The following is a 13,410-nucleotide window of genomic DNA, read 5'->3' on the forward strand; positions in this document are numbered from 1 at the left end:
TCTCTGATGCAACAAAACTGCAAGTTTCATGGACTTCCATCTGAAGATGCCTTTCAGTTCTTAACTGAATTCTTGCAGATCTGTGATACTGTTAAGACTAATGGAGTAGATCCTGAAGTCTACAGGCTCATGCTTTTCCCTTTTGCTGTGAGAGACAGAGCTAGAATATGGTTGGATTCTCAACCTAAAGATAGCCTGAACTCTTGGGATAAGCTGGTCAAGCCTTTCTTAGCCAAGTTCTTTCCTTCTCAAAAGCTGAGTAAGCTTAGAGAGGATGTTCAAACCATCAGACAGAAAGAAGGTGAATCCCTCTATGAAGCTTGGGAGAGATACAAGGAACTGACCAAAAAGTGTCCTTCTGACATGCTTTCAGAATGGACCATCCTGGATATATTCTATGATGGTCTATCTGAATTAGCTAAAATGTCATTGGATACTTCTGCAGGTGGATCCATTCACCTAAAGAAAACGCCTGCAGAAGCTCAAGAACTCATTGACATGGTTGCTAACAACCAGTTCATGTACACTTCTGAGAGGAATCCTGTGAGTAATGGGACGCCTCAGAAGAAGGGAGTTCTTGAAATTGATACTCTGAATGCCATATTGGCTCAGAACAAAATATTGACTCAGCAAGTCAATATGATTTCTCAGAGTCTGAATGGAATGCAAGCTGCATCCAACAGTACTCAAGAGGCATCTTCTGAAGAAGAAGCTTATGATCCTGAGAACCCTACAATAGCAGAGGTAAATTACATGGGTGAACCATATGGAAACACCTATAATCCCTCATGGAGAAATCACCCAAATCTCTCATGGAAGGATCAAAAGCCTCAACAAGACTTTAATAATGGTGGAAGAAATAGGTTTAACAATAGTAAACTTTTTCCATCATCCACTCAGCAACAGACAGAGAACTCTGAACAAAATACCTCTAATTTAGCAAATTTAGTCTCTGATTTATCTAAGGCCACTCTGAGTTTCATGAATGAAACAAGGTCCTCCATTAGAAATTTGGAAGTACAAGTGGGCCAGCTGAGTAAAAGGATCACTGAAATCCCTCCTAGTACTCTCCCAAGCAATACAGAAGAAAATCCAAAAGGAGAGTGCAAGGCCATTGAATTGACCATCATGGCCGAACCCACAAGAATGGAGAAGGACGTGAATCCCAAGGAGGAAGACCTCCTGGGACGTCCAGTGATCAATAAGGAATTTCCCTCTGAGGAACCAAAGGAATCTGAGACTCATCTAGAGACCATAGAGATTCCATTGAACCTCCTTATGCCATTCATGAGCTCTGATGAGTATTCTTCTTCTGAAGAGAATGAGGATGTTACTAAAGAGCAAGTTGCCAAGTACCTTGTTGCAATCATGAAGCTGAATGCCAAATTATTTGGTAATGAGACTTGGAAAGATGAACCTCCCTTGCTCATCAATGAACTGAGTGATCTGGATCAACTGACATTGCCTTAGAAGAAACAAGATCCTGGAAAGTTCTTAATACCTTGTACCATAGGCACCATGACCTTTGAGAAGGCTCTGTGTGACCTTGGGTCAGGAATAAACCTCATGCCAGTCTCTGTAATGGAGAAACTAAGAACCCTTGAGGTACAGGAAGCCAATTTCTCATTAGAAATGGCAGACAAATCCATGAAAATAGCTTATGGACAAGTAGAGGACATGTTAGTAAAGGTTAAAGACCTTTACATCCCTGCTGATTTTATAATCCTGGATATTGGGAAGGATGAGGATGAATCCATCATTCTTGGAAGACCCTTCCTAGCCACAGCAAGAGCTGTGATTGATGTGGACAGAGGAGAATTGATCCTTCAATTTAATGAGGACAACCTTGTGTTTAAAACTCAAGGATCTCTCTCTGTACCCATGGAGAGGAAGCATAAAAAGCTTCTCTCACTGTAGAGTCAACCAGAGCCCCCACAGTCAAACTCTAAGTTTGGTGTTGGGAGGCCACAACCAAACTCTAAGTTTGGTGTTGAACTCCCATATCCAAACTCTAAGTTTAGTGTTGGGAAGTCTCAACAATGATCTGAACATATGTGAGGCTCCATGCGAGCCCACTGTCAAGCTATTGACATTAAAGAAGCGCTTGTTGGGAGGCAACCAACTTTTATTTATCTAATTTTATTTTTATTTTTATTGTTCTTTCATGTTTTATTAGGTTCATGATCATGTGGAGTCACAAAATAAATCAAAAAATTAAAAACAGAATAAAAAACAGCAGAAGAAAAATCACACCCTGGAGGAAGGGCTTACTGGCGTTTAAACGCCAGTAAGGAGCATCTGGCTGGCGTTCAATGCCAGAACAGAGCATGGATCTGGCGTTGAACGCCCAAAACAAGCAGCATCCTGGCATTCAGACACCAGGAATGCACACTAAGGAAAGCTGGCGCTGAACGCCAGAAACAAGCATAGAACTGGCGTTCAACGCCAGAAACATGCTGCATCTGGGCGCTAAACGCCCAAAACAAGCATCAATTCGGCGTTTAAACGCCAGAATTGTATGCAAAGGCCTTTTACATGCCTAATTGGTACAGGGATGTAAATCCTTGACACCTCAGGATCTGTGGACCCCACAGGATCCCCACATACCTCCACTCACCTTCCCTCCTCATAATCCTATATCACCCTCTCTCTCTCTCCATTCACAGTCATCCCTTCTGTTTTCCATTCACCACTCACATCCATACACCCCACCTACCTTCAAAATTCAAAATCTCTTTCCCACCCAAGCCCACCCATATAGCCGAATACACACATCCCTCCATCTCCTCCATATCTTCTTCTTCTTCTAGTATTCTTTCTTCTTTTGCTCGAGGGCGAGCAACATTCTAAGTTTGGTGTGGTAAAAGCATAGCTTTTTGTTTTTCCATTATCATTGATGGCACCTAAAGACCGGAGAAACCTCTAGAAAAGGGAAAGGGAAGACAAAAGCTTCCACCTCCGAGTCATGGGAGATGGAGAGATTTATCTCAAGGGTCTATAGCTCAGTGGTAGAACATTTGACTGCAAATCAAGAGATCCTTGAGATACCTCAGGGGATGCACTTTCCTCCACAGAACTTTTGGGAGCAAATCAACAACTCCATAGGAGAATTAAGGCAGTGTTTGGTTGTTGTCTCAAAAAAATAGAGACATAGACACAAAGACACAAATACACATGAACACAAAGATACACAAATTTTATAACATGTTTGGTGATAATACACAAGACACATGTATTTAATTCAAAAGTCCATTTTATCCCCAAACTAAAACAACTCAAGTGTTAAAGATAAAGGACAATGGTTGGAATTTTAAAAAATAATTAGGGATAGAATCGGAAAAATCTGTGTCTCATGGGTTGTGTCTTAGTGTCATAGCTTGAAAGAGATACACTAAATACATGTCTTTTATGTGCATCTGTGTGTAACCGTGTCTTTTAAAATTTTATGTCTCAGCAAACAAACGGTGTACACGTACCACCGTGTCCATGTCTCTGATGGACATGGACATTAACCAAACGGAGCCTAAGTTCCAACATGGGACAATTAAGGGTGGAACATCAAGAGCACTCCATCATCCTTCATGAAATTAGAGAAGATCAAAGAGCAATGAGGGAGGAGCAACAAAGACAAGGAAGAGACATAGAAGAGCTCAAGGACATCATTGGTTCCTCAAGAAGGAAACGCCACCATCACTAAGGTGGACTCATTCCTTGTTCTTAAATTTTCTGTTTTTCGTTTTGTTTATGTTAAGTTATCTATGTTTGGGTCTTATTACATGGTCATTAGTATTTAGTAACTATGTCTTAAAGTTATGAATGTCCTATGAATCCATCACCTCTCTTAAATAAAAAATATTTTAATTCAAAAGAACAAGAAGTACATGAGTTTTGAATTTATCCTTGAACTTAGTTTAATTATTTTGATGTGGTGACAATACTTTTTGTTTTCTGAATGAATGCTTGAACAGTGCATATGTCTTTTGAAGTTGTTGTTTAAGAATGTTAAATTTGTTGGCTCTTGAAAGAATGATGACAAGGAGACATGTTATTTGATAATTTTAAAAATCATAAAATTGATTCTTGAAGCAAGAAAAAGCAGTTAATACAAAAGCTTGCAGAAAAAAAATAGGCGAAAAAAAAAAGAGAAAAAGCAAGCAGAAAAAGCCAAAAGCTCTTAAAACCAAAAGGCAAGAGCAAAAAGCCAATAACCCTTAAAACTAAAAGGCAAGGGTAAATAAAAAGGATCCCAAGGCTTTGAGCATCAGTGGATAGGAGGGCCTAAGGGAATAAAATTCTGGCCTAAGCGGCTAAACCAAGCTGTCCCTAACCATGTGCTTGTGGCGTGAAGGTGTCAAGTGAAAACTTGAGACTGAGCGGTTAAAGTCAAGGTCCAAAGCAAAAGAAGAGTGTGCTTAAGAACCCTGGACACCTCTAATTGGGGACTTTAGCAAAGCTGAGTCACAATCTGAAAAGGTTCACCCAATTATGTATCTGTGGCATTTATGTATCCGGTGGTAATACTGGAAAACAAAGTGCTTAGGGCCACGGCCAAGACTCATAAAGTAGCTGTGTTCAAGAATCAACATACTGAACTAGGAGAATCAATAACACTATCTGAACTCTGAGTTCCTATAGATGCCAATCATTCTGAACTTCAATGGATAAAGTGAGATGCCAAAACTATTCAAGAGGCAAAAAGCTACAAGTCCCACTCATCTGATTGGAGCTATGTTTCATTGATAGTTTGGAATTTATAGTATATTCTCTTCTTTTTATCCTATTTGATTTTCAGTTGCTTGGGGACAAGCAACAATTTAAGTTTGGTATTGTAATGAGCGGATAATTTATACGCTTTTTGGCATTGTTTTTCGTATGTTTTTAGTAGGATCTAGTTATTTTTAGGGATGTTTTTATTAGTTTTTATGTTAAATTCACATTTCTAGACTTTACTATGAGTTTGTGTGTTTCTCTGCGATTTTAGGTATTTTTTTGCTGAAATTGAGGGACTTGAGCAAAAATCAGATTCAGAGGTTGAAGAAGGACTGCTGATGCTGTTGGATTCTGACCTCCCTGCACTCAAAGTGGATTTTCTGGAGCTACAGAACTCAAAATGGTGCGATTCTAATTGAGTTGGAAAGCAGACATCCAGGGCTTTCCAGCAATATATAATAGTCTATACTTTGGCCGAGTTTAGACGACGCAAAAGGGCGTTGAATGCCAGTTCTACGCTGCAGTCTAGAGTTAAGCGCCAGAAACACGTCACAAACCAGAGTTGAACGCCAGAAACACGTTACAAACTGGCGTTCAACTCCAAGAATGACCTCTCCACGTGTAAACTTCAAGCTCAGCCCAAGCACACATCATATGGGCCCCGGAAGTGGATTTATGCATCAATTACTTTCTTCTGTAAACCCTAGTAACTAGTTTAGTATAAATAGGACTTTTTACTATTGTATTTTCATCTTATGATTTTTAGTTCATCTTTAGATCATATTGATCACATTTGGGGGCTGGCCTCTCGGCCATGCCTGAACCTTCATCACTTATGTATTTTCAATGGTAGAGTTTCTACACACCATAGATTAAGGTGTGGAGCTCTGCTATTCCTCATGAATTAATGCAAAGTACTACTGTTTTTCTATTCAATTCAACTTATTCCGCTTCTAAGATATTCATTCGTACTCCAACATGAATGTGATGAACGTGACAATCATCATCATTCCCCCATGAACGCGTGCCTGACAACCACTTCCCTTCCACCTTAGATTGGATGATTATCTCTTGGATCTCTTAATCAGAATCCTCGTGGTATAAGCTAGATTGATGGCGACATTCATGAGAATCCGGAAAGTCTAAACCTTGTCTGTGGTATTCCGAGTAGGATTCAGGGATTGAATGATTGTGACGAACTTCAAACTCGCGAGTGCTGGGCGTAGTGACAGACGCAAAAGGAGGGTGAACCCTATTCCAGTATGATCGAGAACCTCAGATGATTAGCCGTGCTGTGACAGAGCATTTGGACCTTTTTCACAAGAGGATGGGATGTAGCCATTGACAACGGTGATGCCCTCACATACAGCTTACCATGGAAAGGAGTAGGATTGATTGGATGAAGACAGCAGGAAAGTAGAGGTTCAGAGGAACGAAAGCATCTCTATGCGCTTATCTGAAATTCTCACCAATGATTTACATAAGTATTTCTATCTTTATTTTCTGTTTATTTATTATTATTATTCGAAAACTCCATAACCATTTGATATCCGCCTGACTGAGATTTACAAGATGACCATAGCTTGCTTCATACCAACAATCTCCGTGGGATCGACCCTTACTCACGTAAGGTTTATTACTTGGACGACCCAGTGCACTTGCTGGTTAGTTGTGCGAAGTTGTGAAGTTATGTTTGGACCATGGTATTGTGCACCAGTTTTTGGCGCCATTGCCAGGGAGAGAACGAACAACAAATTTTACAACCTCAGAGTAACAATTTCGCATACCAAGTTTTTGGCGCCGTTGCCGGGGATTGTTCGAGTTTGGACAACTAATGGTTCATCCTGCTGCTCAGATTAGGTAATTTTCTTCTTATTTTGTTTTCAAAAAGCTTTCAAAAATTTTTCAAAAATATTTCCTTCTTTTTCATTTTTACCAATTAATTTTTGAAAAAAAAAATAAATCTTTTCAAAAATATATTTTTCTTCAGAATTTTTAAGTATGAATTCTAGTGTTTCATGAAAAATGTTGAAGCCTGACTGGCTGTAAAGCCATATCTAAATTCTTTTGGACTGAGGCTTCCAAACCATCAGCATAGAGGCAAGTTAATTTAATGACTTAGCTGTTGAATGTCTGATTTGTATCTTCTAAAGCTTGGCTGGCTATTAAGCCATGTCTAACCCTCAGATTGGAGCTTTAGACTAAGAGTACAAGATTCTTGGAATTCATATTAAAAATTTTGAAATCCTTATTTTTCTTTTTCAATTAATTTTTGAAAAAATACAAAAATTTTACAAAATCATAAAACCAAAAATATTTTGATGTTTCTTGTTTGAGTCTAAAGTAAATTTTTAAGTTTGGTGTCAATTGCATATTTTTATTTTTCTAAAAATTTTCGAAAATTCATGCATTCATAGTGTTCTTCATGATCTTCAAGTTGTTTTTGGCCAGTCTTCTTGTTTGATCTTCATATTTTCTTGTTTTGTGTTTTTTCCTGTTTTTCATATGCATTTTTGCATTCATAGTGTCTATACATGAAAAATTTCTATGTTTGGTGTCTTGCATGTTTTCTTTTCTTGAAAATGTTTCAAAAATAAGTCTTGATGTTCATCTTGACATTCAAAGTGTTCTTGGTGTTCATCTTGACATTCATAGTGTTGTTGCATTCATCATATGTTTTGATCCAAAATTTTCATGCATTGAGTCAATTTTGTGTTTTTCTCTTTCATCATTAAAAATTCAAAAATAAAAAAAATATCTTTCCCTTTTTCACTCATAAATTTTCGAAAATTTGAGTTGACTTTTTCAAAACTTTTTAAAATTTAGTTGTTTCTTATGAGTCAAATCAAATTTTCAATTTAAAAATCTTATCTTTTCAAAATCTTTTTCAAAAATCAAATCTTTTTTATTTTTCTTATTTATTTTCGAAAATTTTAAAAATATTTTTTAAAAATCTTTCTCTTAATTTTATATCAAATTTTCAAAAATATCATCAAAAATTAATGTTTTGATTCAAAAATTTCAAGTTTGTTACTTGCTTGTTAAGAAAGATTCAAACTTTAAGTTCTAGAATCATATCTTGTGATTACTTGTGAGTCAAGTCATTAATTTTGATTTTTAAATCAAATCTTTTTCAAAACTAATTTTAATCATATCTTTTTAATCATATTTCCTTTTTTCAAAAATTTGATTTTAAAATATCTTCTCTAACTTATCTTTTTGTTTCAATCATATCTTTTTAAAATTTCAATCATATCTTTTTCAAAAACAAATTTCAAAACTTTTTCAATCAATCATATCTTTTTGTTTCAATCATATCTTTTCTAAAACTACCTAACTAACTACCCCTTTCTAATTTTTGAAAATACCTCCCTCTTTTTCAAAATTAATTTTCGAATTCCCTCTCCCTCATCTTCTTCTATTTATTTAATTACTTACTAACACATCTCCTCATCTCAAATTACCGCTCCTATCCTCACCCTTGTGTTTGGATTATCCATTCTTCTTCACTCTTATTCCCTTTCTTCTTCTACTAACAACAAGGGAACCTCTATACTGTGGTAAAAAGGATCCCTATTATTATTTTTCTGTTCCCTTCTTTTTCATATGAGCAGGAGCAAGGACAAGAACATTCTTGTTGAAGCAGATCCTGAACCTGAAAGGACTCTGAAAAGGAAATTGAGAGAAGCTAAAATACAACAATCCAGAGAAAACCTTACAGGAATTTTCAAACAGGAAGAGGAGATGGCAGCCGAAAATAATAATAATGCAAGGAGGATGCTTGGTGAATGATTGTGACGAACTTCAGGGATTCAGGGATTGAATGATTGTGACGAACTTCAAACTCGCGAGTGCTGGGCGTAGTGACAGACACAAAAGGAGGGTGAACCCTATTCCAGTATGATCGAGAACCTCAGATGATTAGCCGTGCTGTGACAGAGCATTTGGACCTTTTTCACAAGAGGATGGGATGTAGCCATTGACAACGGTGATGCCCTCACATACAGCTTACCATGGAAAGGAGTAGGATTGATTGGATGAAGACAGCAGGAAAGTAGAGGTTCAGAGGAACGAAAGCATCTCTATGCGCTTATCTGAAATTCTCACCAATGATTTACATAAGTATTTCTATCTTTATTTTCTGTTTATTTATTATTATTATTCGAAAATTCCATAACCATTTGATATCCGCTTGACTGAGATTTACAAGATGACCATAGCTTGCTTCATACCAACAATCTCCGTGGGATCAACCCTTACTCACATAAGGTTTATTACTTGGACGACCCAATGCACTTGCTGGTTAGTTGTGCGAAGTTGTGAAGTTATGTTTGGACCATGGTATTGTGCACCAGTTTTTGGCGCCATTGCCAGGGAGAGAACGAACAACAAATTTTACAACCTCAGAGTAACAATTTCGCATACCACCTATACCACGAAGACTCTGATCTCACGATCAGAAAGCTAAGAAATACACATTCAAGCTTGTTTGCATGTAGCACGGAAGTGTTTGTCAGGCACGCGTTCATAAGTGAGAATGATGATGAGCGTCACATAATCATCACATTCATCATGTTCTTGTGTGCGAATGGATATCTTAGAGAAGAATTAGGCTTGAATTGAATAGAAAAATAATAGTACTTTGCATTACTTCATGAGGAACGGCAGAGCTCCACACCTTAATCTATGATGTGTAGAAACTCCACCATTGAAAATACATAAGAACAAGGTCCAGGCTTGGCCGAATGGCCAGCCTTCCCAAACGGCATATGAATTCGAAAATAGGGAAAAAGATCCCTAGTAAAGAGTTCTATTTATCCTAAATTAGTTACTAGGGTTACATAATTGAGTAAATGATGCAGAAAATCACTTCTGGGCCCACTTGGTGTGTGCTTGGGCTGAGCATTGAAGCTTTCACGTGCAGAGGTCTTTCTTGGAGTTAAACACCAGTTTGTAACCCGTTTCTGGCGTTTAACTCTGCTTTGCAACCTGTTTCTGGCGTTTAACTCCAGAATAGGGCAGAGAGCTGGCGTTGAACGCCAGTTTGTGTCATCTAAACTCGGACAAAGTATGAACTATTATATATTGATGGAAAGCCCTGGATGTCTACTTTTCAACGCAATTGAGAGCGTGCCATTTGGACTCCTGTAGCTCCAGAAAATCCACTTTGAGTGCAGGGAGGTCAGAATCCAATAGCATCTGCAGTCCTTCTTCAACCTCTGAATCTGATTTTTGCTCAAGTTCCTCAATTTCAGCCAGAAAATACCTGAAATCACAGAAAAACACAAAAACTCATAGTAAAGTCCAGAAATGAGATTTTTATTTAAAAACTAATAAAAATATACTAAAAACTAACTAAATCATACTAAAAACTATGTAAAAATAATGCGAAAAAGCGTATAAATTATCCGCTCATCACAACACCAAACTTAAATTGTTGCTTGTCCCCAAGCAACTGAAAATCAAATAGGATAAAAAGAAGAGAATATACTATAAATTCCAAAATATCAATGAAACTTAGCTCCAATCAGATGAGCGGGACTAGTAGCTTTTTGCCTCTTGAATAGTTTTGGCATCTCACTTTATTCCTTGAAGTTCAGAATGATTGGCATCTATAGGAACTTAGAATTCAGATAGTGTTATTGATTCTCCTAGTACAGTATGTTGATTCTTGAACACAGCTACTTTATGAGTATTGGTCGTGACCCTAAGCACTTTGTTTTCCAGTATTACCACCGGATACATAAATGCCACAGACACATAACTGGGTGAACCTTTTCAGATTGTGACTCAGCTTTGCTAAAGTCCCCAATTAGAGGTGTCCAGGGTTCTTAAGCACACTCTTCTTTTGCTTTGGACCTCGACTTTAACCGCTTAGTCTCAAGTTTTCACTTGACACCTTCATGCCACAAGCACATGGTTAGGGACAACTTGGTTTAGCCGCTTAGGCTAGGATTTTATTCCTTTAGGCCCTCCTATTTACTGATGCTCAAAGCCTTGGATCCTTTTTATTACCCTTGCCTTTTGGTTTTAAGGGCTATTGGCTTTTCGCTCTTGCCTTTTGGTTTTAAGAGCTTTTGCCTTTTTCTGCTTGCTTTTTCTTTTTCTTCCTCTCTTTTATTTTTGCATTTATTTTTTTCTGCAAACTTTGTTCTTCACTGCTTTTTCTTGCTTCAAGAATCAATTTTATGATTTTTCAGATTATCAAATAACATTTCTCCTTTTTCCTCATTCTTCAAGAGCCAACAATTTTAACATTCATAAACAACAAATTCAAAAGACATATGCACTGTTTAAGCATTCATTCAAAAAACAAAAAGTATTGTCACCACATCAAAATAATTAAACCAGTTTCAAGGATGAATTCGAAACTTTGTATTTCTTGTTCTTTTGTTTTTAGAACATTTTTCATTTAAGAGAGGTGATGGATTCATAGGACATTCATAACTTTAAGGCATAGACACTTAGACACTAGTGATCATGTAATAAGACACAAACATAAATAAACATGAGGCATAATAAATGAAAAATAGGAAAATAAGAACAAGGAGATTAAGGAACGGGTCCACCTTAGTGAGGGTGGCGTCTTCCTCTTCTTGAAGAACCAATGGTGCTTTTGAGCTCCTCTATGTCTCTTCCTTGTCTTTGTTGCTCCTCCCTCATAGCTCTTTCATCTTCTCTAATCTCATGGAGAATGATGGAGTGCTCTTGGTGTTCCACCCTTAGTTGTCCCATATTGGAGCTTCATTCTCCTAGGGAAGTGTTGATTTGCTCCCAATAGTTTTATGGAGGGAAGTGCATCCCTTAAGGCATCTCAAGAATTTCATGGTGAGGAATTTTCTCATGCTCTTGTTGAGGTCCATGATCTCTTGTTTGCTCCAACCTTTTCTTAGTGATGGGCTTGTCCTCTTCAATGAGGATGTCTCCCTCTATGTCAATTCCAGCCGAATTGCAGAGGTGGCAAATGAGGTGAGGAAAGGCTAACCTTGCCAAAGTAGAGGACTTGTCAGCCACCTTGTAGAGTTCTTGAGGTATAATCTCATGAACTTCCACTTCCTCCCCAATCATGATACTATGGATCATGATGGCCAGGTCTATAGTAACTTCAGACCAGTTGGTAGTAGGAATGATTGAGCATTGAATAAACTCCAACCATCCTCTAGCTACAGGCTTAAGGTCTAGTCTTCTCAATTGAACCGGCTTGCCTCTTGAGGCAACTTTCCATTGAGCTCCTTCCACACATATGTCCATGAGGACTTGGTCCAACCTTTGATCAAAGTTGACTCTTCTAGTGTAGGGGCGTGCGTTTTCTTCCATCATTGGCAAGTTGAACGCCAGCCTTACATTTTCTGGACTGAAATCTAAGTATTTCCCCCGAATAATGGTAAGCCGATGCCTTGGATTTGGGTTCACACTTTGATCATGGTTCCTAGTGATCCATGCGTTTGCATAGAACTCTTGAACCATTAAGATCCCAACTTGTTGAATGGGGTTGGTGAGAACTTCCCAACCTCTTCTTTGGATCTCATGTCGGATCTATGGATACTCATTCTTTTTGAGCTTGAAAGGAACCTCAAGGATCACTTTCTTCTTGGCCACAACTTCATAGAAGTGGTCTTGATGGACCTTTGAGATGAATCTCTCCATCTCTCATGACTCAGAGGTGGAAGCAATTGCCTTCCCTTTCCTCTTTCTTGAGGTTTCTCTGGCCTTAGGTGCCATTAATGGTTATGGAAAAATAAAAAGCTATGCTTTTACCATACCAAACTTAAAATGTTTGCTCGTCCTCGAGCAAAAGAAGAAAGAAAGAAGGAGAAGAAGAACAAAAATAGAGGAGAGGGAGAGAGGTGTGTATTCGGCCAAGGGGAAGAAGAAAGGGTTGTGTTGTGTGAAAATGAAGGAGGAAAGAGGTGTTTATATAGGAGTGGGGGAAGGTTTAGGGTTCGGCCATTAGGGTTGGGTTTGGGAGGGAAAAGAGTTTGAATTTTGGAGGTAAGTGGGGTTTTTGGGGAAGAGAGGATGGATGGGAGTGGTGAAGAGGTGATGGGGAAAAGTGATTAAGGTGATTGGTGAGGGGTATTTGTGGAAGAGAGTTATGAAAAGGTGTGAAAAGGAGAGATGAAAATGTGGGGATCCTGTGGGATCCACAGATCCTGAGGGGATCCTGTGGGGTCCACAAATCCTGTGGGGTCAAGGACTTAACATTCCTGCTCCAATTAGGCGTGTAAAACGCCCTTAGCATGCATGTCTGGCGTTAAACGCTAGCTTGCTGCTTGTTTTTGGCGTTAAACGCCCAAATGTTGCTTGTTTCTGGCATTTAACGCCACTTCCATGCTCTGTTCTGGCGTTAAACGCCAGTCTGGTGCTTGTTTCTGGCGTTTAACGCCAGCTTGATGCTTCTTTCTGGCGTTAAACGCCAGTTTGATGCTTCTTACTAGCATTTAAACGCCAGTAAGTTCTTCCTCCAGGGTGAGCTATTTTTAAAGCTATTTTTCATTCTGTTTTTGATTTTTTTCAGTAGTTTTTGTGACTCCACATGATCATCAACCTAAAAAAACATAAAATAACAATAAAATAAATAGATATAATTAGATAACATTGGGTTACCTCCCAACAAGCGCTTCTTTAATGTCAATAGCTTGACAGTGAGCTCTCATGGAGCCTCACAGATGTTCAGAGCATTGTTGGGACCTCCCAACA

At 38.3% G+C, this 13,410-nt stretch overlaps 1 non-coding gene across 1 annotated transcript; it reads right to left on the bottom strand.

Annotated features, from left to right (window-relative positions):
* Positions 1 to 261: 261 nt before the first annotated feature.
* On the bottom strand, positions 262 to 369 carry LOC112731958 (small nucleolar RNA R71). The gene has a single exon (XR_003167705.1). It is a non-coding gene; the product is annotated as a small nucleolar RNA R71 (small nucleolar RNA).
* Between the last annotated feature and the right edge of the window lie 13,041 nt (positions 370 to 13,410).

Source organism: Arachis hypogaea, chromosome 12 (assembly GCF_003086295.3).
Source record: "Arachis hypogaea cultivar Tifrunner chromosome 12, arahy.Tifrunner.gnm2.J5K5, whole genome shotgun sequence".
Taxonomy (NCBI): Eukaryota; Viridiplantae; Streptophyta; class Magnoliopsida; order Fabales; family Fabaceae; genus Arachis; species Arachis hypogaea.